Genomic DNA, 25,404 nt, shown 5'->3' on the forward strand with positions numbered 1-25,404 from the left:
GCTGCAGCCGCCTTAGCTGAGAAGGAACGATGGTAGTCGTAGAAGGCTGAACCACCACACTTGTGACCTAGGTCAGTGACCAGGTACAAGTAGCTGTCCAGCTCTTCCCTCCTTCCCGACTGTGCGGAGCAGATAATGTCTCTGAAGAGGCTAAACGCCAAGACGAACTCGGGAATAGTCAATTTGCGATTAAGCCGCGAGTTCTTGGCCCTGAGGACCACAGACACATCCCCACAATTGATAACCTTGTTCTCGGGCACATCTTGATCGGCAATGAGGATCGACACCAGATTAACGTCCTTCCCTGCCAGAATGTCCCTCTTGAGGTTGTTGGGAATGAAGTGTGAGGGGGACACCAGGGGAATGGGCCTGGGCGTACCTGGAGCCAGCCAGCCCGATGTGGACGGTGCGATCAGCGAGACGGGTGCCGGGGGCGCCATGGGTGGCCGGGATTCCAGCTCTGATACCCTCGCCCGGACATCAGCTACCGAGTCGACCAAGGAGTTTAGAGTACACTGCAGCTGCACCAGTGATAACTGGATCGAAGACGTCTCCGGCTGCACTGCCGAAGCACTGGAGTTGGTCATGAGCAGTTTGTACAGCTCTGCCTTCCTGGCAGTGGCCGGGTGCGGGATGCCTCTCCGGTTCAGGTCTGCTAACAACTTCGGTATGGACCAACTCCTAAGGGATGATGGACCGCCTGGCCTGACATGACCAACCCGGAGACAGATAGTCTGTCATCCATATCTGAAGCTCGAGACATAGTAGAGCGGAATGAGAACCCGTAACACGGACTAGCAGAACCTGACCTAGTGGGACAGACGAAGAGACCAGTTAAAACGTGAACATAGACCCGACGGGTACACTGACGGAGTCAGTGCAAACTTACCTGTATAGGACCGATAGGAACAGGAAATAGGGAAAACATTGAAAATAAAAGTAACAGGCGAAATTTGAGAGTGCAGAATAACGGATGACCCCATACCTGTTAGAACCAGGCGAACTGGCCAAGATGGGGCGCACCCCTAGGTCAAGTAAACAATCTGAGCGTATCTGACCGGTTACTTGACCGGAGAAGGCCCTCTGAGCATACCAGGCGGGTGACAGAAGTGATGGCGCGTTGAAATGAGATAGAGGTTGCGTAGCAACGGCCCGCGAAGGGCGGCAGACTGACATGGTGAACCTTTGAGTCAGGGAAAAATAGCGAAAAACGACGAGGGGAGCAGCCGGAGAATGGCCCCTTAGAAAAACAACCCGGATAAGCCAGCGGACAGGTGAGTCAAGACCCACGTATCAGAGAAGGAAAAATATGAAGACCAGGGCGTACCAGGGATGTACTGTGCCCTGGGCGAACCAGGGGAGACACTGTGAAAAGACAAGACCACTGACTGTGCCCTGGTGACAAAAACTAAGTGGCTATGACACGACGACAACAGTGGCCTGGGCGTACCAGGAAGACGAGACAAGCCTGGGCGTGACCAGGTGCAAGAAAGTGCGAATGAAGCAGGGCGAGTACTGCACAGGATGGCCACCTTGGTGGTTTATGATGGTGCATGTAAACATTTTTTTTTTTTTGTAGATTCACACTGAAGGCATCAAAACTATGAATTAACACATGTGGAATCATATACATAACAAAAAAGTGTGAAACAACTGAAAATATGTCATATTCTGGGTTCTTCAAAGTATCCACCTTTTGCTTTGATTACTGCTTTGCACACTCTTGGCATTCTCTTGATGAGCTTCAAGAGGTAGTCACCTGAAATGGTTTTCACTTCACAGGTGTGCCCTGTCAGGTTTAATAAGTGGGATTTCTTGCCTTATAAATGGGGTTGGGACCATCAGTTGCGTTGTGGAGAAGTCAGGTGGATACACAGCTGCTAGTCCTACTGAATAGACTGTTAGAATTTGTATTATGGCAAGAAAAAAGCAGCTAAGTAAAGAAAAATGAGTGGCCATCATTACTTTAAGAAATGAAGGTCAGTCAGTCCGAAAAATTGGGAAAACTTTGAAAGTGTCCCCAAGTGCAGTCACAAAAACCATCAAGCGCTACAAAGGAACTGGCTCACATGCGGACTGCCCCAGGAAAGGAAGACCAAGAGTCACCCCTGCTGCGGAGGATAAGTTCATCCGAGTCACCAGCCTCAGAAAGGTTAACAGCAGCTCAGATTAGAGACCAGGTCAATGCCACACAGAGTTCTAGCAGCAGACACATCTCTAGAACAACAATGTTAAGAGGAGACTGTGTGAATCAGGCCTTCATGGTAGAATATCTGCTAGGAAACCACTGCTAAGGACAGGCAACAAGCAGAAGAGACTTGTTTGGGCTAAAGAACACAAGGAATGGACATTAGACCAGTGGAAATCTGTGCTTTGGTCTGATGAGTCCAAATTTGAGATCTTTGGTTCCAACCACTGTGTCTTTGTGAGACGCAGAAAAGGTGAACGGATGCACTCTACATGCCTGGTTCCCACCGTGAAGCATGGAGGAGGAGGTGTGATGGTGTGGGGGTGTTTTGCTGGGGACACTGTTGGGGATTTATTCAAAATTGAAGGCATACTGAACCAGCATTGCTACCACAGCATCTTGCAACGGCATGCTATTCCATCCACTTTGCGTTTAGTTGGACCATCATTTATTTTTCAACAGGACAATGACCCCAAACACACCTCCAGGCTGTGTAAGGGCTATTTGACGATGAAGGAGAGTGATGGGGTGCTGCGCCAGATGACCTGTTTTCGCTATGTATATAATTCCACATGTGTTAATTCATAGTTTTGATGCCTTCAGTGTGAATCTACAATTTTCATAGTCATGAAAATAAAGAAAACTCTTTGAATGAGAAGGTGTGTCCAAACCTTTGGTCTGTACTGTATATTTATATTTTATTTAATTAAAAATAAGATCACAGGCACACAAAAACACAGCAAAAACTAAGAAAATTGCACTATTATTGGTATACTGGTAGAATGAAACAAGTTTAGGCATAAAGGCACCCACTGTGACTATCATCCACATAAACCTTGATACAAGAAAATCTTACATACTGACAAATACCGTGGTAGAGTGTGTCTATACTATTATCATTCATTTCTAGGTTTAGTGCCCCTTTAAATTCATTAGAAGCCACAAAGAGTAGGTGGCTTGAAACAGCATGACTGAATTATTCTTCTGAAGATCTAAAGTAAGTAATCATAATCGGGACACCTTTATTATTTGATACAATAGATCTTCGGTATTATCTTGTTACATAAGAAGAGGACAGCTTTCTCATAATACAGCAATTCAAGTTTTTTTTTTTTTATATCTATCTCTGTAAGTATATTCAAATTTTCATTGACATTTTTCAATACTTTGGCAGCTTGGACTAGATTTAATTTAAAGAAACACTCCCACAAACATTTTTATTTAATGACTTGTTAGAAAGGTACATTATGTAAACTGTAGTGAATGTAACCTTCTTACTAGTAAGTGTATATGTGAGTTATAACCTCCCTTCTGATCCTTAGCTGTCAGTTATTTCTCTATTCATTCCTACGAGATTGACATCAAGGCTCCAATAGGAGAAACTTGCTTCCTGTCCACAGATAAGATACCTTGTTATTTGGAAAGTCAGAGTGTCAGTCACAAGACACAGTTAAAGGGGTTGTCTCATCATGGACAATGGGGGCATATTGCTAGAATATGCCCCCACTGTCTTATAAGTGTGGGTCCCACCGCTGGATCCGGCACCTATATCGAGAACGGAGCCCTGTAAGTGAAGGAGTGCTGGCTCAGTTATTTCCGTTGGCTCCATAGAAATGAATGAGAGTGGGGGCCGCGCATGCGAAGTACGCTCCTATTCACTTCCATGGGGAGCCGGTTTGGTGGTGACAGGACTGGAGTCCTCCAGCCACCACCTTGCAGGGCTCTGTTCTCTATATAGGTACGGGTTCCAGCGGTGGGACCCGCATCTATAACACAATGGGGGCATATCCTTCCGATATGCCCCCATTGTCCATGATGAGACAATCCCTTTAAGGATCAGAAGGGAGGTTATAAATCACAAATACAGCCACTGGTAAGAAAATTACCTTCACTACGGTTTACTTCATGTAACAGGTCAGTGAATAAATGTTTTGTGGGAGTTCTACTTTAAGTAGGATAACATATTGCATTGCATATAATAATGATTATAACAGAAATTGCTTTTGATGATTACCATACATTTATTTTCTGTTTATTTAGTTTTAGTTTTTCTTTGTCCTTAATAGGTAATGTAAAAAAGCATAAATTTCGGATATAACACATTTAAGCTTGGGATTACTCAACATTACCGTAATTATGTAGTATGCATGCTAATAAGGTGCTCCAGAAAAGTGATTATTCCCACAGGAAAATAAATATTCTGCGCTACCAAATAGAATAGTATATAACTAACTGAGTAAAATTACATTGTCAAAATAAAGAAGACACATCAGCTACAGCTGAAGGATTTCACTGACGAAATAAGGATTTACGCTGAAGAGTAAGAGTAAGGGTGGATTCACATCACGTTTTATGCCTCCATTTGACGTATATGTTACAAATAAAGAGACAAAAATGCAGCATACCACATTCTTGTATCCTACACAGTCTGGTAAAAACAAATGTATACTTTTTTACAAAAGAATCCCTATGATGAATGGATGCCACTGTATGGCATCAGTCTGAGGCATCCGTTTAACATATACATTTTTTGTATACATTAAACAGATGGGAAAAACGTGATGTGAACCCACCCTAAGAAATGTGAGTGTAAAAAGTGTAAACCAATGGTTACATTCTGAATGTGTGAAGGGAATTCTCCCAGGAAACTCACTGATCATTGATTAGGAAGGGCCATAGGGGTTGGGAAGCTGTGCCTGGTGCTGGAGTAAGGCTCCACTCACTAGAGTGTGCATTGGATCCTTAGTCTATAGATTGTGGTGGTCTTGGGGTTGAATCCCCATGATTACACACTTATGTCCTAAAGAGGGGTCTGACAGCTTTGAAGAAGCTGTAATGTAAAGGTGCTGGCACACAGAGGAAAGTGAACCAAACTCACTGATCGGTCAAAGCTCTCATGTGCATGGGAATGTTCTGACTCTCCAACAGCTGGTGTGAGTGGAAAGAGAGATTGGGCATTTTGGACTTCAACATGAGTGATCCTTTGGGTATAGCAAGGAAAATAAGCTAAAAAAATGTAATCCCTTTGTTTTAATGACCGACGGGGGTCCCAGAATATATAATGCAAACTACTGAAATTCGTAATTGGTTGTTAAGGGTCTGTTCACATCTTGGCGATCACATCAATGGCGATCACGCCAAACCCTGTCATTTAACCCCTCAGATACCACGATCAACACTGATAGCGGCATCTGTGAGGTAAAGCAGAGGGATGCGGCAATTATGTAACTCGCGGTGACCCGATTGGTCACCAAGGCAGCCTCAACGCTTTTGAAGATTCCCAGGCCTGCCATGGTAAGCTCCCTGCTAAGCTATGTTTGAGGCACAGCCCAGCAGGGAGCATGGTATAATGCCATTCACCCTAAGGCCTTTTTCACATGAGCGTGTCCGGATAAGGTCCGGATGCGTTGCGGCAAACCCACGCGAGTAGGTATGCAATTGCATTCAGTTTTGACTGCGATTGCGTTCCGTGGTTCAGTTTTTATCATGCGGGTGCAATGTATTTTGCATGTGCGTGATAAAAAACTGAATGTGGTACCCAGACCCGAACTTCTTCACAGAAGTTCAGGTTTGGGTTCAAGGTTGTGTAGATTGTATTATTTTCCCTTATAACATGGGTATAAGGGAAAATAATAGCATTCTGAATACAGAATGCATAGTACAATGGGGCTGGAGGGGTTTAAAAAAAAAAAAAAGGAACTCACCTTAATCCACTTGTTGGCGCAGCTGGCATCTCTTCTGTCTTTATCTGTGAGGAAAAGGACCTTTGATGTCACTACGCTCATCACATGGTCATTCACATGATCCATCACCATGGTGATGGATCATGTGATGAGCATAGTGACGTCATCAACGGTCCTTTTCCTAACAGATGAAGACAGAAGAGATGCCAGCTGCGCCAACAAGTGGATTAAGGTTAGTTAAAAAAAATTTTTTTATTTTTTTACCCCTCCAGGCCTATGCATTCTGTATTCAGAATGCTATTATTTTCCCTTATAACCATGTTATAAGGGAAAATAATAATGATCGGGTCCCCATCCCGATTGTCTCCTAGCAACCGTGCGTGAAAATCGCACCGCATCCACACTTGCTTGCGGATGCTTGCGATTTTCACGCAACCCCATTAATTTCTATGGGGCCTGCGTTACGTGAAAAACGCACAAAGAGGAGCATGCTGCGATTTTCACGCAATACACAGGTGATGCGTGAAAATCACCGCTCGTGTGAACAGCCCCATAGAAATGAATGGGTCCGGATTCAGTGCGGGTGCAATGCGTTCACCTCACGCATTGCACCCGCACGGAAATCTCGCCCGTTTTCCGCGCGGCTGCAATGCGTGACATGAACACATAGCACCCGCACTGAATCCTGACCCATTCTTTTCAATGGGTCTGTGTACATGAGCGTTGTTTTACACGCATCAGTTCTGCGTTGCGTGAAAATTGCTGCATGTTCTATATTCTGCGTTTTTCACGCAGCCCTGGCTCCATAGAAATGAGAAATGGGGCGTGAATAATGCATTGCATCAGCAAGCAAGTACAGATGCAATGCGTTTTTCACTGATGGTTGATAAGAGATGTTTGTAAACTTTCAGTTTTTTATTACGCGCATGAAAAATGCATCAAAACGCATTGCACCCGCGCGGAAAAAAACTGAACAACTAAACGCAATCACAGACAAAACTGACTGAACTTGCTTGCCAAATGGTACGAGTTTCACTGAACGCATCCGGACCTAATCCGTATCGTGCGTGTGAAAGAGGCCTTTGGCCCTTTTCACACGAGCGTGACGGATTAGGTCCGGATGGTGCGTTCAGTGCACTATTTTGCAAGCAAGTTCAGTCAGTTTTGTCTGTGATTGTGTTTAGTTGTTCAGTTTTTTTCGACGCGGGTGCAATGCGTTTTGATGCAGGTTGTTTGCAGGTTTACAAACAACATCTCTTAGCAACCATCAGTGAAAAACGCATCACACCCTCACTTGCAATGCGTTTTTCACGCAGCCCCATTCACTTCTATGGGGCCAGGGCTGCGTGAAAAACACAGAATATAGAACATGCTGCGATTTTCACGCAACGCAGAACTGATGCGTGAAAAACAACGCTTATGTACACAGACCCATTGAAATGAATGGGTCAGGATTCAGTGCGGGTGAAATGCGTTCACGTCACGCATTGCACCCGCGTGGAAAACTCGCCCGTGTGAAAGGGGCCTAACAGATCTCTATTCCAGCAAATGGGACAAATGATCAAAAGATCAAAGGTTCTAGCCCCCCTAAGGGGGTTAGTATTTATATTATAAAAGTTGAAAAAACTAAAAAACTAAAATTCTAATATTAAAAGTTTAAATCACCCCTTTCCCAATTTTACATATAAAAATATATAAACAATGGGAAAAAAAAACATATCAGGTTTCGGCGCATCCAAAAATGTCTGAGTTATTAAAATCTGAAGAAAAAAATTCCTGTGCGATAAATGCCGTAACGAAAAAAAAAACATAAAAATGCATGATTCACAGTTTTTTGTCATCTTTTATCCCCAAAAATTGAATAACACTTATCAAAAAGTTGTACATGGGGGGGCGGAGCTAGCCAATGGCGGAGTGAGACGTGCTTTGCTTCGGCTCCTGACAGGCTCCAGCTTCACCGCTACTACAGGACACCCTTGGTCACGCTGACTTCATGAAAGGGCGCAGAGGAAGAACCTTGTCGACTCCTGCACCGATCCGCCGCAAAACGGGAGCGATCTCCCGCTTCTTTGCCTCCTCCAGCCAGCCAGACGCTTACCAAGAGGGAGCTGACTCTCCTAAAATGGCGGCGCGGCAGCGTAGAGCGACATCCCCTGTAGGCCGCAAGGAGCCCGACGCACAGGCCCCAGACTCACCGGCACAATTGAGAGGTACGCTCACCAGCTCTCCGGCCTCTTATGCTGCTGCAGTCAGCACCGGCTTGTCGGCGTCCTCGTCACCCTCGTTTGCAGGGCTGGCCTTGGCAACACCGCAGGGCCTTTCTCCCAGGAGCCGCTGCTCCCAGGCCACGTTGTCCGATTCAGGGGTCCCCATGACTCTGCAGGGGGATGATGAAGATTGGGACTGGAAGGTGCACCTCAAATCCCTCCCCACCAGGCATGAAATAGATGCCTTATTTACAAGGGTAGAAACCTCTCACAAAAGAGACATTGAGGCCTTGCAGCACGATCTCAAACAGGTGGGCCAGAGGGTGGAAGAGGCAGAGTCCATGCAGGATCGAATGCTAGTAGTCCTTGACTCCCACCAGCAAGTCATCCAGACGCACTCTACCCAGATCCAGGACATTCTCACTCATCTGGACGACATTGAAAATAGAAATAGGAGGAATAACCTGCGCATTAGAGGCCTCCCTGAGGATGTTTCGCCACAAGATCTGGAGAAATGGGCTATATCCTTTTTTAACACACTGCTGTCCAGAGATCCGGGACAATCCCTTGAAATTGACCGCATTCATAGAGCCCTAGGTCCTAAAGTGAGTGATCCTAATCGGCCTAGAGACGTTATTTGCCGTATACATTTTTATAAAGATAAAGAGGCCATCCTTAAAGCGGCCAGAACTGCTGGGAAGACCATGCATGCTGACAAAGAAATCATCATATTGCAGGACCTGGCCAGACGTACTTTACAGCTACGCAAAGCTCTGAAACCGCTTCTGGCGGCACTTAAAGCCAAAGACATACCCTACAGGTGGGGTTACCCATTCCAGTTGTCCGCTTCTAAAGAGGGGAAATCTGCGGTATTCAAGTCCATAGAGGACCTCGCGGGCCTACGTGCAGCCTTTGATCTCCCTCGCCTGGAGCTGCCGGATTGGCCAAGCCCAAGACAACCAGTCGTTGTTCCAAGGAAGGAAAGATGGCAGACGACCTCTACTAAACAGCGGAGGGCCTCTAGACGTGCGCCTGATCCTGACGATTGACTGTCGGCGATATCCTTCCAATTCTGCATATATACTTAGAGGGACCTTAACCCTCCTGCTCATTGTTGTTGTTCTGCGCTGTTATAACTATATATGCATAGTGTTGTCATGTGAGTGGGTCAACTAGATCTGCCCACGTGTTTGTCCTGTTGTTTTCTGTCATGTTATTTTTACTCTATTGTAAGCTGGAGTCCAGTTGGGAGACGGCTCAGTCCTTGCCTTCTCCCTACCCCACTTAGGGACCGCGGCACACACCGTCGCGAGCGACCTCGGTCGTCATTTAGTACCTGTTGAACCAACTTTTTGGGTTCTTCTGAAAGGCTTCTATGTCTTTTATTTGCACTATTCTGTGTTTGAATGTTTGTCTTTGTGTCTCCTCTCCCTTCTGTGTCTCTGGATGTGCACCTACTGCGTTCTTGTTATCTCTGAATGGATCTAGGAGATTGCGCCTCCCTCTCGCTACGTATTCTCAAAATGGCACCTGTATCGTTTTGCACTTTTAATGTTCGGGGTTTTAATAAACCCGAGAAGCGCAGTCAGATTCTATATGGTCTTCACAAGAAGAGAGTTATGATTGCCATGATTCAGGAAACCCACTTTAAGACAGGTGCCGTTCCCAAATACACTAACCGTTATTACCAGAACTGGTTCCATGGTCCTAACCCTACTAGTAGGTCGGGAGGTGTGTCCATAGGGTTTCACAAATCATTTGGTCACACGGTCATATCCTCTGAGATTGACCCGAAAGGCAGGTTTCTGTTTATTAAGCTCTCGGTAGATCGTTCTGTTCTAACTGTGGCTAATGTTTATTTTCCGAACCAGGGGCAGATTGCATATGGATCCAGGATCTTGAAAAGATTGTCCAAATTTGCTGACGGCTCCCCGATCATCCTCGGAGGTGATTTCAACCTGGTGATGGACCCGTTGCTGGACTCCTCATCTGGTAGGTCCTCGATCTCCCCGAGTTCTCTCCGCAGATTCAAATCCGATCTTATGACACTTCGCTTGGTAGATCTGTGGCGTATTCTGCATCCAGGTGTCAGGGATTATAGCTTTCATTCCCCAATACACAATAGCTATGGTAGACTTGACCACATCTTTATCTCCCAGCAGCTGTTGGACTGTGGGCCTCGGTGCTCGATAGACACTCGCCTGTAGTCTGACCATGCTCCTGTGGTTGGCCTTATCTCGCTCCAACCTTCATGCTCCCGTCCTTTCTCGTGGAGATTGAATGATAACTTGCTCTCAGACATAACTTGTTTGGCGGACATTCGGAAAGCCATATCGGATTTTATTAGTGTTCATCAAACGGATTTGACCGCCCCCCCTATCAAATGGGAGGCCCTCAAATGCGTGCTGCGGGGGGTGTTTATTTCTCATGGCACCAGACTGAAAAAGGAACGCTCCCACAAATTGAAATCCCTTTTGACTGCTCTTACCACAAAAGAAACTTTGAACAAAACCTCCCCCTCTGATGCGCTAAAATCAGAGATCTCCTCTATACAACAACAAATCCTGAAGATCCTAGACCAAAAGTCCCTGTGCTTTAGGGACAAAATTAGACGCGGGTTCTTTGAGTATGGCGATAAATGTGGCAGTTGGCTAGCTAGGGCCTTACACCCCCGAACGACTATGACACATGTCCCATCGATTAATACACGAGCAGGGGGCTCTGTATATAACCCTGTAGACATAACCGCAGAATTCCGGTCCTACTATGCCTCCTTGTATAACCTCCCAGAACCTGACGACTTGAGGGGATCCTCGCATAGTGATGAGGCTCGCAGCTATCTAACCCAATTTGGCCCAACTCCTATCCCTGGCACTGATGCGACCGCGTTAGAGGATGATTTTACACCCTCGGAGTTGGGAGTGGTGATCAAAAATCTCAAAAATGGGAAGTCCCCGGGCCCTGATGGGATGACCTCTCGGTTTTATAAAATCCTTCGGGAGGACCTTACTCCCTTACTGGTTGAAACCTTTAATTCCATTTCGCCGGATTGCTCGTTTACACGTCAAGCCTTACAAGCACACATCACGGTCATTCCCAAACCGGGGAGAGACCCTGCATCTTGTTCCAATTATAGGCCTATCTCCTTGCTCAATGTGGATCTCAAGATGTATGCCAAACTTTTGGCCTTGCGGTTACATCCCTTCATCCCAGGTTGTATCCACAAGGAGCAAGTGGGATTTGTCCCGGGACGGGAAGCTCGCGATAATACACTTAAAACGTTGGGGCTGATAGCGAGATCACAACAACTTAAAATCCCATTGTGCCTTCTCACTGTAGATGCAGAGAAGGCATTCCACAGGGTGAACTGGCGGTTTTTAAAGGAGACTCTGTGTCATATAGGCCTAGGGGACAGAATGATTCATAGGATATTAGCTCTTTATTCCCCCCCCCTCGGCCTGTGTTCGTGTTAATGGGCTGCTGTCTGCACTATATTAGCTAAATTGCTCTATATTAGTTTTTTCGAATATTCGCTATATTGCTATATATTCTTGTTTTAGAATATTAAGAATTTTCAAAAAAAAATAAGTTATAGCAATATAGCGAATATTCGAAAAAAAACTAATATAGAGAATTTTAGCTAATATAGTGCTATAATATTCTTTGTCTAAAAGTTGAAAAATTTGCGATAAAAATTTGCATTACGAAAATTCGCATATTACACGATCATTACCTTGCCGATTTTTCGAGTCAAAAAATCGTAGAATACAATGAATATTCGAATTTGCAAATTTTCAACGAATATTCTACAAAATATTTGCGAAATATCGCGAATTCGAATATGACCCCTGCCGCTCATCACTAATAACAACTACAGTTTGTCCTACAAAAAACAAGACCCATACAGCTTTGTGGATGGAAATATGAAAAAGTTATGGCTGTCAGAAAATGGCGATGCAAATAAAATTTAGAGTTTTTTTCAAAGTTTTTTTTTTTTAAGGTAGTAAAACAAAATAAAAACTATACAATATTGGTATTTCTGTATTTGTATTGACCCGCAGAATAAGGACATCATGTCATTTTTAGTGCACAGTGAACCCTGTGATGTCAAAACCCCAAAAACCTTAACGGAATTGTGTTCGTTCGTTTTCTAATTTTCCAACATCAGACATTAAATAGTGCCTTTAAAAAAATACAACTTATCTCTCAAAAAATAAGCCTTTATATAGCTATATGAAGGGGAAATTAAAAAAAGTTATGGCTATGGGAACATGGGGAGGAAAAAGGGAAAATACTAAATAAAAATGGGCCCTGTACTTAAGGGGTTAAACATATCTATTTTATCCACATACTTCCTACTTCTTTTGATACAATTCAAATCTTTATTTTAGAAAACAAGTTTAAGAAATAACGTATATTTTTTTTTTTTAAAACTGATGTAAATGTATTTGTAAGGCTACATTCACACAAACGTATTTTGTTTCTGTGTCCGTTCAGTTATTTTTACGGATAGGATGCAGACCAATTCATTTCAATGGGTCCGCAAAAAATGAGGACAGAACACCGTGTGCTATCCGCATACGTATGTCCATTCCGTAGCCCCGTAAAGAAAATAGAACATACCCTATTATTGTCCATTTTGCAGACAAGGACAGGCATTGCTACATTGGATCCGCAAAAAAAAAACTGATGCCATACGGATGTCATCTATTTTTTTTTGCAATTTGAGGACTGGAAAACACATATGGTCGTGTGAATGTAGCCTAGGTATGCAGATATGGCAAATTTATACATTAAAAAAGGCTAGATAACCGCAAAATTGCATACTTTGTATACGTTTTTATACTGTATTTCTGAACATATCCATTTGACGTAAAGCAAAAACAAGATGTGAGCAGGCCTTAAAATGTATATTTATTAATTTAACTCAAATTCATATAAGAATATTTCTCATATTTGGAATATTAGTACTTACATCATAAATGCTTCTGCTAACTGAAAACATATTTTTTTTACTGTCATGAAGACCATCTGCTGTTGTCTTTAGCAATGCAAACTAATTTCAGCCATTGCACTTTAGATGGCTAGGAAAACCATTGCCAACATTATTTTTGTCATTTGCGGAAACTGTAAAAGCTGGAGGGGGCATAAATAGTTTTATATCTAAAGGAGGAATCTATCAATAGCATTGAACCACTTTTGTGGCATAAAAAAGTTGCAAATTGTGGTGCATGCCATATATGTGTTTACATTTTATGACTTTTCGCATCTCAAGTGGTAAGAAAAGTGGTCAAGATTAACTGGGTGAGGCCACTATCAGCCTGACAGGCTTATTATAGAGGTTGTTCGGGCTACAGACATAAGATAGATCATCAGTATCAGGTTGGTGGGGGTCTGACTCCCAGGTCCTTAGCTGATCAGCTGTTATGGGCAGTTGGGCACTGGAAACTACACAGTGTATGGAGCAGAAGAAGAAATTGTTGTCCACCGTTTAGTTTTCAGCAAAGACATGCTGCAGCTCTGCTCCAATTTATTTGAATGTGAACTGCAGTACCCCAGCAGGGGTCGATTGACCATAGACTCTATAGGGAAATTTTACGGCCAGTGTATGGTGTATGAGTCGAAAAATAGCCCAGAGGTAGAAAAATAAATGTCTCTCTTTACTGTACAGCAAAATGGGAATTATAGTGCATCTAACTATAGCAATTCACAGTTCCAACTGTACACAGTGCAATTCCCTGCCAGATAGCAGGGTTTGCACTTAGGCAAGGATAGGAGTTATGGCCCTCTTTGTACACTATCTTGCTAAAGTATCTCTCAGTGGAATCTATGGCTAGCAACAGTACCTTGGCAGTAATGGCTGTAATGTCCATTGCAGGATACAGAGTTTTGATGGCACATTTGGCCAGGGTGTGTCTAGTTATGAAGGGTGTCTTAACAGTGTCCCTCAGTGCAGCAAAGTCTGAAGGGCTGTACTAACATTACCTTGCTGACTCCTGTGCTTGGCCATGTAGACTCTAAACCATGTAGACTCTAAATTCTCTTTTTCTCCCTTTTCTCTCCTTCTCTCTCTGTCTTTTGCTTTTTCTGTGGATCTCGCAAAGATCTGTTAGTCTAAGTTGCTTTCTTGAGCCTGAGAGGAGGGACCATAAGGCACAAATTTCTTTCGCTCTCAAATCTCACTAATCACCCCCTAAATTGAGCTGGGGGCAGATCCTGGTTACCCAACAAACCTCCTACAAAGGACTGACCTAGGATTATTAACCCTTGGCTGTGCCATCCATTCATGGCTATACTGGGTTCAATACATGGCAAAACAATACTTACCATAACATTAAATAACATTAGATTAAATAACAGACCATTTGTAGATACCCCCTGTAAAAAAACTAAGTGTTAACCCATTATCTGTAATCTTTATCTTATGACATTCAAAATGGCTGCTGTCATGTTAAGACCCTGCTTGTGATGTCGTCAATAGAATCCTGGTAGATGACTCACTTACTTGTGGCATCATAATGCGGGCCATGGCTCATTTACATATGATGTCATAATCGGCAGTGGGTATAAATTAAGGTGACGCACTGACTCCAACCTCAGACTCCAGGGCTGGATCTCACCATTAGGTGCCTCTGACGAGCAGCACAGGTCCAGATCGGGTAAGTTTGACCGCTTTTCTTTCAAGATTGGGAATTGTTTTGCTGATCTGTATTTTCTTTTTTTGCTATACAATGTGATAGCTGTGTGTGACCCTCTGCGGCTCCTGAAAATCTGCCTGAGGTGCAGCACTCAACCTCCTTAATGGAAGAATCCAAGGAGAAAGTGAAGGAGCCGCCATATCGCTTAAACGTCCAGAGCCACAGACATCAAAGACCAGGCATATATTTATTACTTAACATTCCCCATATGTCTACTTTCTGTTGGTATAATTTTGGAAGTTTTTTTATTTTTTTAGGACGTTAGAAGGCTTAGAATTGTAGAAGCAATTCTTAAAATTTTTAAGAAAATTTCCAAAACTCACTTTTTACGGATCAGTTCAGGTCTGAAGTCACTTTGTGGGGCTTACATAGTGTAACCCCCCCCCCCCCCCATAAATGACCCCATTGTAGAAACTACACCCCTCAACTTACTCAAAACTGATTTTACAAACTTTGTTAACCCTTTAGGTGTTCCACAAGAATTAAAGGAAAATGGAGATGACATATCTAAATTTCACTTTTTGGGCAGATTTTAAAACACATCGAGGTTTAACAGCCAAACAAAACATAATATTTATTACCCTGATTCTGCGGTTTACATAAACACGCCACATGCAGGGGTGTATCTATCACGAGGCAAACAAGGCATTTGCCTAGGGCGGCACTTGCCAATGGGGCAGCAAAATGCCTTGTTTGCTTAGTAATAGTTACACAATATGCAAAATATTTTTTTTGCCCCTTGTCCGATCCGATCCTTCACTATGCGAGCGGCATCGCATAGTGAAGGAGTTGAAAGACTTACTTCCTCCTCCTCCTGACTTCCTCCTGACCTCCCCTGCCTTTTGCGTCCGCGCATTGCCGTCTTGATGTCACACGGAAGTGGAATCATGGGCCGGCAAGGCTAGGGTGAGCCTTATCTCCTCCAAGTGCAGAACGGATCCTGCACACAGTCACCATGAACATTGAGGCCAGGCCCCGGCCACCAATGCACTGATTCCCGAGCCTGCTGTCTTAAATTACAGTAATTCACAAAAAATTCATTACTTAGTTGTTTTATGGGGTAAGGGGTCTGGGACCCGTTGGGTGGTTAGAGGGGGGAGAATGAGGGAGGGGTTAATACTGTACTATCTCTAGCTGCACATTGTTTAAAAAATAAAACATAAAGTAATCTGTAAAATACATTTGTGTTAGAAGTTGTGCTTTTTAATTCTTAGAATAATGATACAGCCATTTTATTTAATGTATTTGTGCTAATTTCTGTGCTGTTGGAGGGGGGGATTGTGTATTACAGATTGTGTAATACTGCCCCTCACCCCCTTCCAACCAACACAGAAATTAGCACAAATGTATTAAATAAAATGGCTGCCTGTATCGTTATTCAAAAAATTAAAAATGCGCAACTTCTGACACACATACTTTGTATTTTACTGATTTTATATATATTTTTTATACATCTGCAAAATACAAAATATTTGTGTCAGACTAGGAATGTGCATAGTTTATGTTTTTAACAGGAAAGGTTGGAACCTAAAGAGGAAGGGGTGGGATTTACAGAGGAAGGGGTTTGGCCTTGACAGGAAGGCGTGGGTCAAATTTATATTAGGGGGTACCCGAGTTTAGTCTCGCCTAGGGCAGCAGAAAACCAAGATACACCACTCCCCACATGTGGTCGTAAACTGATGTAAGGGCACCCGGCAGGGCGCAGAAGTAAAAGAGCGCCATATGGTTTTTGGAAGGAGATTTACCTGAACTGGTTTTTAGATGTCATGTCCCATTTGAAGCCCTCCTGATGCACCCTTACAATAGAAACTCCCAAAAAGTGACCCCATTTTGGAAAATGGGGGATAAGGTGCCAGTTTTCTTGATACTATTTTGGGGAACATATAATTTTTAATTTCTCTATATTACGTTTTTTGTGAGGCAAGGTTTGGCACTGTTTTTATTTTTTACAACATTCATCTGACAGGGTAGCTCATGTGCTATTTTTATAGACCAAGTAGTTATGGATGCAATGATATCAAATATGTCTACTTTGTTTGTTTGTTTCAGTTTTACATAATAAAGCATTTTTGGAAAAAAAAATATAGTTTTGTGTCTCCATTTTATGAATGCCATATCTTTTTATTTTCTACCGATCGTCTGGTGCAGGGGCTCGTTTATTGCAGGAAGAGTTGACATTTTTATTGGTACCATTTTTGGGTACATATGATTTTTTGATCATTCATTATTTTACTTTATGGGGCAAGATGACCAAAAAATTTGTTGTTTTTATTTATTTATTTTTACTGTGTTCACCTGAGGGGTTAGGTCATGTGAAATTTTATAGAGCAGATCATTAAGGATGTGGCAATAACTAATATGTATTTTTTTATTTTTATTTAAGTTTTACACAATAATAGCATTTTTGAAAAAGCCATAGCTTTTTTATTTTTTGACCTATTGTCTTATTTCGGATATCCTTTTTTGCAGGATGAGGTGAAAGTTTGATTGGTACTATTTTGGGGGGCATATGCCTTTTTTATCGCTTGGTGTTGCACTTTATGTGATGTTAGGTAACAAAAAAATGTATTTTTGCCACTTTTTTTATGGTGTTCACCTGAGGGGTTAGGTCATGTGATATTTTTATAGCGCATGTTTTTATGGATGCGGCGATACCTAATATGTCAACTTTCTTTTATTTATTTCACTTTAACACAATAATAGCATTTTTGAAACAAGAAAATTATGTTTTAAGGTCTCCATGTTCTGAGAGCTATATATATATTTTTTTTTTAGCAAGTTTCTTATGTAGGAGCTCATTTTCTGATCTGTATACACAGCACTCGCTGAGTGCAGTGTATGCAGTGATTTAGAAGGTAGGGACACCTGGGAACTGTCCCTGCTTTGTCTCTGGGGTGGCCTGCTGTAGATGACAGCGGGGCCCCCGCTCGGCAGATGCACGATTAGCGTGCATCTGCCATCTCTGAATGGACGTTCCAGAACGTCCATTCAGAGATAAACATCCACCCATAGGACGTTTATATTCTATGGGCGGATGTGAAGTGGAAAAAGAAAAAAAAAGATTTTTTTTTTTCTTAAATATTAAAGGGGTTGTCTGATCTCAGACGATGGGGGCATTTTGATATGATATGCCACTATTGCCTTAAAGGTGCGGGTCCCACACCTATATTGGTAACGGAGCTCTGCAAAGTGGTGGCGGGAGGACTCTGGTCCGGCCACCACCAAGCTCTCTCCCCATGGAAGCGAATATGTGGTACTGTCTGCTGAACTGTGTATCTAATCTTCTCCCAAAGTGCCCCCATTAGTAATAGTGCCCCCAGTATTTATAATGCTCCCTGTAGCAGCCCAATATTTATAATTCCCTATGTAGTGCCCCAAATCAGGCTTGGACTGGCCCACAGGAATACAGGTGAATCCCCTGGTGGGCCCCTGAACAAGGAGGCCCACTAGTGCACCCCCCCTGCACAAGTAGCACATAACACAGTAGACTTACTGCACCACCTATAATTAAGCACTGTACAGCACCTCAACCAGCCTAAGTTCATATAAAAAACTGGGTAGATAATTTAAGAAACTACCCAATTTATTACTATAGATGGGATCAGGTGGCTGAGAAGTCTTATAGGTACAAGGGCAAGTCAGCCAGTATCCTTTTTTTCCAGTGACCCACCTTCTCAAAGTTGCTGTAGGGACCCCCATAATCAATCATCTTGTAGCACCTTGCTGCCGTCTGCATCTGTATGAGCAGGAAATATTTGAATGTATCCCAATGGAGGGCCCCCAAAATAAATTTTACTGGTAGGCGCTGGGGAGGCATTGTGCTACACTAAGGTATTGCTGGCTACCTCCTATTTGTGTTGCCCTGCCTTATGTCAGTGTGGATTTGCCTACAACATGGGGCCACTTTATCCAAGTGGCCACTACACAGTGGGTTCCAGCTCTATACATTGCATATTTTTCAGCTGCCCAAAAAAGTTCATGGTGGGGTGCTGGGTTTCGAACCTCTACCGATCTGATCATGAAGATAGGTCATCAATATCTGTAACCTGGAAAACCCATTTAATGACAACAAAAATTGGTGCAAATTATACTGCACATCTGAGCCTGCTGTCAGATAGTGATGGGGATTCAGGTCGTGAGCCCCCTCTAGAGCAAAGTGCTTCCTTAAGCACTGTGCCTTTTTGGCTTTTCTTGCCATTATTTGGCCTCACACAGGGAGCAGAAGGTGTGCCATAAATAGTACATGCAAGATAAAGCGATCCAGCCCTCAAGCGTTTAAAAAAAATCCACAGGCCTTATTGAAAAACACAATGAGTTAATCCAACTGGCTAATTAGCCCCCAGTTGAGTATTCAGTCAGGTGATTATGTTTGTTCTTATTGATGTATGCAATTGTGCACGTCATGTGGGCCATGATTAAGAACTGCAGGATTCGAAACGCGTAGGACAGACAAGCAGTGTTGTGCTACATGGTGTCATTTTATTTCTTCCTATGGATTTTATCAAGACGCTTGAGTGCTGGATAACTTTATCTTGCATTTTCACTTGCTCCGCTCTGGGGTTTCCCTGCACCTACATCTGTCTGAGGTGAGCTGAACTTTTCCTTATAAAACGAACATGGCCCTTAATCTAGCTTTTGTGGTTGTCTCAATCAGCAGCTCTTCAGTAGTTATCCCTCTCTGCTACATCCCTACTGCTATTCTCTCTTATGTTTCTACATGCTCATTCCTCACCCTCCATCCAGGCAGTGTGAGAAATCCACAAGTGTGAGAAAGCAACTGCAGCTAAGTTTAGAAAAAAATTACGGTAAGTTTTAAGTTTATAAATTACTTCTTTCCACATTATTGAATCCTGTCACAAAGACCGTGATCACCGAACAGTGTGCTGTCTTCCTGGCGCTAGAGTTCGACACATCGCGGATCGGGTTGACAGATTACTGGGAGGGGCTGGAGAAGATCCAGCGGTCATGGTCCATATATCAGAACCAATGACAAAGTTAGGGGTAGGTGGAGATTCCTTAAAAATGATTTCAGGGATTTTGGTCAAAAGCTTAGGGCAAGGACCTCAAAGGCAGTATTTTCCGAAATACTACCTGTACCACGGGCCACACAAGAAAGGCAACGGGAGATTAGGGAGATTAACAAGTGGCTCAAGAACTGGTGTAGGAAGGAGGGGTTTGGGTTCCTGGAGAACTGGGCCGACTTCTCTATCGGCTACAGGCTCTATCGTAGGGACGGGCTGCACCTCAATGGGGAAGGGGCAGCTGTGTTGGGGAAGAAGATAGCTAGACGGTTGGAGGAGTGTTTCAACTAGGGACTGGGGGAGGGTAATTATGTTATAGGAGGGGAAGATAGTGCAGTGCAGAGAGAGACCAGGGGGTAAGGTAGTGGGACTGGGGGAGGAATGGAAGGAGGGACTAGAACAGTTCAGAAGGAAAGGTGTAGGGTAAAAAATATACATAAACCTCTCAAATGTATGTATACTAATGCCAGAAGCCTGACTAATAAAACTGGTGAACTGGAATTAGTGATGTGTGAGGAGAACTATGACATAGTGGGAATAACTGAGACATGGCTGGATGATAGCTATGACTGGGCAGTTAATGTACAGGGTTACAGTCTGTTTAGAAAGGATCGTCAAAACCGGAGAGGGGGAGGGGTCTGCCTTTATGTAAAGTCCTATCTAAAGCCCACACTCCGTGAAGATATAAGTGAGGGACATGAACATGTGGAGTCACTGTGGTAGAAATACATGGAGCTAAAAACAATAATAAATTACTAATAAGAGTTTACTATAACCACCTAATATACCAGAGTCCACAGAAAATCTACTACTAAATGAGATAGACAAGGCGGCAAATCATAATGAGGTGGTTATTATGGGGGACTTCAACTACCCAGATATAGACTGGGAAACTGAAACTTGTATATCTCATAAAGGAAACAGGTTCTTGGCAATAACCAAAAGGCAATTACCTCTCCCAACTGGTTCAGGACCCGACTAGAGGAACGGCCATACTGGACTTAGTATTAACCAATAGGCCTGACAGAACAACAGACGTGCAGGTTGGGGGACACCTGGGAAATAGTGACCATAAAGTAATAACCTTCCAATTATCATTCAAAAGAGCATTTCTACAGGGAGGAACAAAAATACCAAACTTCAAAAAAGCAAAATTTAGCCAACTAAGAGAGGCCATAGGCCTAACTAAATGGGATAAAGTCCTCACAAATAAAAATACAGCCACAAAATGAAATATCTTTAAAAGCATTCTAAAATTTTATTGTGAGAGGTACATACCGTATGGGAATAAAAGGTTTAGGAACAAAAATAAACCAATGTGGATAAACAGAACTGTAAAGAAAGCAATAAATGACAAAAGATAGCATATAAAACACTAAAACAGGAGGGTAGCACGGAAGCACTCAAAAACTATAAGGAAAAAAATAGAACATGTAAAAAACAAATAAAAGCGGCCAAACTAGAGACCGAGAGATTAATTGCCAAAGAGAATAACACTAAGGCTACTTTCACACTTGCGCTTGATCGGATCCGTTCTGAACGGATCCGATCATATTAATGCAGACGGAGGCTCCGTTCAGTACGGATCCGTCTGCATTAATAACTTAGAAAAATTTCGCAAGTGCGCAAGTAGCCTGAGCGGATCCGTTCAGACTTTCAATGTAAAGTCAATGGGGGACGGATCCGCTTGAAGATTGAGCCATATAGGCTCATCTTCAAACGGAGCTCACGAACGGACCCATGAACGCTAGTGTGAAAGTAGCCTAACCCTAAAATGTTCTTCAATTATATAAATGTTAAAAAGTATAAATCTGAAGGTGTCGGCCCTTTAAAGAGTAATGAGGGGGGAGTCGCAGAGAGCGACGAGGAGAAAGCAAAGCTGTTAAATATTTTTTTCTCCAATGTATTCACTGAGGAAAATAAACTGTCAGATGAAATGCTGAATGTTGAAATAAATTCCCCATTAAAAGTGTCCTGTCTGACCCAGGAAGAAGTACAACAGCGACTTAAAAAGATTAAAATAGACAAATCGCCAGGACCGGATGGCATACACCCCCGTATCCTAAGGGAATTAAGTAATGTCATAGCCAGACCCTTATTTCTGATATTTGCAGATTCTATACTGACGGGGAATGTCCCACCGGATTGGTGCATGGCAAATGTGGTGCTAATATTCAAAAAGGGTCCAAAAACAGAGCCTGGAAACTATAGGCCGGTAAGTTTAACATCTGTTGTGGGTAAACTGTTTGAAGGTTTTCTGAGAGATGCTATCTTAGAGCATCTAAACGGAAATAAGTAAATAACGCCATATCAGCATGGCTTCGTGAGGGATCGGTCATGTCAAACTAATTTAATCAGTTTCTATGAGGAGGTAAGTTCTAGACTTGACAGCGGCGAATCAATGGATGTCCTGTATCTGGACTTCTCCAAAGCATTTGACACTGTACCACATTAAAGGTTAGTATATAAAATGAGAATGCTCGGACTGGGAGAAAATGTCTGTAAGTGGGTAAGTAACTGGCTCAATGATAGAAAACAGAGGGTGGTTATTAAAGGTACATACTCAGATTGGGTCACTGTCACTAGTGGAGTACCTCAGGTGTCAGTATTGGGCCCTATGCTCTTCAATATATTTATTAATGATCTTGCAAAATATCAATATCAATTTTCGCAGATGACACTAAAGTTTAAACTGTGTAAAGTAATTTACACTGATGAGGACAGTATACTACTACAGAGGGATCTGGATAGATTGCAGGCTTGGGCAGATAAGTGGCAGATGAGGTTTAACACTGACAAATGTAAAGTTATGCACATGGGAAGGAATAATGCAAGTCACCCGTACATACTAAATAGTAAAACACGCGGTAACACTGACATGGAAAAGGATCTAGGAATTTTAATAAACAGCAAACTAAGCTGCAAAAAACAGTGTCAGGCAGCTGCTGCCAAGGCCAATAAGATAATGGGTTGCATCAAAAGGGGCATAGATGCCCATGATGAGAACATAGTCTTACCACTTTACAAATCATTAGTCAGACCACACGTGGAGTACTGTGTACAGTTCTGGGCTCCAGTGAACAAGGCAGACATAGCAGAGCTGGAGAGGGTCCAGAGGAGGGCAACTAAAGTAATTACTGGAATAGGGCAACTACAGTACCCTGAAAGATTAGGGTTATTCACTTTAGAAAAAACACGACTGAGGGGAGATCTAATTACTATGTATAAATATATCAGGGGTCAGTACAGAGATCTATCCCATCATCTGTTTATCCCCAGGACTGTGACGAGGGGACATCCTCTGCGTCTAGAGGAAAGAAGGTTTGTACACAAACATAGAAGAGGATTCTTTACGGTAAGAGCAGTGAGACTATGGAACTCTCTGCCTGAGGAGGTCGTGATGGTGAGTACAGTAAAGGAATTCAAGAGGGGCCTGGATGTATTTCTGGAGTGTAATAATATTACAGGCTATAGCTACTAGAGAGGGATCGTTGATCCAGGGAGTTATTCTGATTGCCTGATTGGAGTCGGGAAGGAATTTTTTATTCCCCTAAAGTGAGGAAAATTGGCTTCTACCTCACAGTTTTCTTTTGCCTTCCTCTGGATCAACTTGCAGGATGACAGGCCGAACTGGATGGACAAATGTCTTTTTTCGGCCTTATGTACTATGTTACTATGTGCGTGCAAAGTATGTTTTTTTTTTTTTTACTCAAATATCTAAATGTGCAATGTGTTGTAATTATGGAAATATACAAAAAAAATTACAATAAAAAAACTTTTAGGCCACTCTAGATCCTAATGGAGAACCTAACAGAGTAGTTGAAGACTACAATGAAGACCACTGTTTACACATGTGATTTTCTGTCTTTTGTGCTACCCTCATGCGGTTCCAGGGGGATGAAATGATGAGGGATTTCAGGGCACAAAAATTGCTGGCAGTAGGTTAAGTGTGGCAAAATAAAAACTAAACAAGCCAATACTTACCCTGACTGCTCCTCTGCCAGCCGTTCCAATGGTGTCCGGGTCACTGCAGCTCTGTACTTTCCACTCCCATCTCAGCACACAGGGAATGCCTATTCAGCCAATTACTGGCTGAGGTGGATTACTGCTGTGGACAGTGATTGGCTGAGAGGGCATTCCCAGGCATTTCCTGCTTGTCAAGACGGGAACAGGAAGTACAGGGCAGCAGGGATCTGGGCAGTGTTGGAACAGCAGCAGCAGGGGATCGTGAGGTGAATATCTGTTCCACATTTCAAAGCCACTCTGAGCTTGCTCCCACCAATTTTATTGCACTGGAAAACCCATTTATACTGCTATGGAATGCTTGTTAACCAGCCAAAATGTTGTCTGATCTGCTGTACTTATTTGTGAAACTAGTAGGTTTGCAATTAATAGTTGGCATTGCTACAGGCAATTAACAATATGGCTTTTATTGTGGTACCTAGCTACCTGGTTCATATTTGTAGATAAATGTGGGTTTTTATGTGTTTCATGTCCTGAGGGTGTAGAATTCCATCACTTGTTTTTAGTGGTATCACATGTCAGCAGGAGGTGTCATGGGATGTCCACCTTTGAACTTGGCATTTGTAGAACATTTGTGTTGACAGGATGTTAAGTCAGCTTGGCAGTGCAAAAATTCTTATGAAGTGAAAATGTAGGTAGGTCAAGTGGCTATAAGAGCTGATGCGTGGCGTGTTTTATTCTTTGGTTGCGTAGTGTTATAGTTTTGTATTTTGGTCTACTTTGGGGGCAGTTTTGCAGATATTCACAGGTAAAAATGCATTGAGCAGTGTCCTTTTTGGTACACAAAAATGGCAGGAAAAATTGGAGTTAATGCAGAAGGCATGAATTTATGTCTCACTCCTGCAGGATTTGGTTGGTGAAAGACATGTTAGATTGGTGTTTTTTAGAGGATGTGGTGTAGAAGATTAAAAGGGTTGGCCACCTTTTAGGGGTTTTTATTTTTGCAACCTTTCCTTTCTGGGCAGACCTGCAAAAAGAAGCATACTTGCCTGCTGCCTACTGCAGGGTCCTGGCTTCTTCGCTCCCCTGCCATTCCTGCCTTGCTCAGGTCCACTGCTTTTAACATTCACTGTGCTTAGAGGTGACCTTCTCCACTTGCATCATGTCTATTGTCACTTGACGTAAAGAGAGCAGGTCAACGCTGTGCTAGCGATTCGCTGCAGCAGTGTTAAAGCTAGGCCCAGGAACAAAGGAACTGGGATCCAATAATGGGGAGAAGGTAAGTATGCATCCCTTTGCAGGTCTGCTCAGTAGAAATGGGGGGGTGGGGTTGGGGGTGTTGAAAATAAAAAACCCAAAAGGTGGCCAACCTTTTTAAGAAATTAGAGTTGGGTGTGTGGTGCTGAAGGGCAGTAAAGTGAATCGGTGTTACTTTTGAATGTGTATGGGTTCACTGTATTACCAGGTGTGATATTTCTGTTACAGTAGCATGAGAGTGCCTCTACCTTACTGAGGAGCATTGTGGGCTGATATGCATCTGAATGGAAGCAGCTGTTTGAGGATGCTTATTGAGTTTTGAACTAGAACTGTGTGGTCTAGAGATTGGGTAAGGTTATGTTCCTGCTTAGAGTCCATGACAATTTT

This window comes from Bufo gargarizans, chromosome 3 (assembly GCF_014858855.1).
Source record: "Bufo gargarizans isolate SCDJY-AF-19 chromosome 3, ASM1485885v1, whole genome shotgun sequence".
Lineage (NCBI taxonomy): Eukaryota > Metazoa > Chordata > Amphibia > Anura > Bufonidae > Bufo > Bufo gargarizans.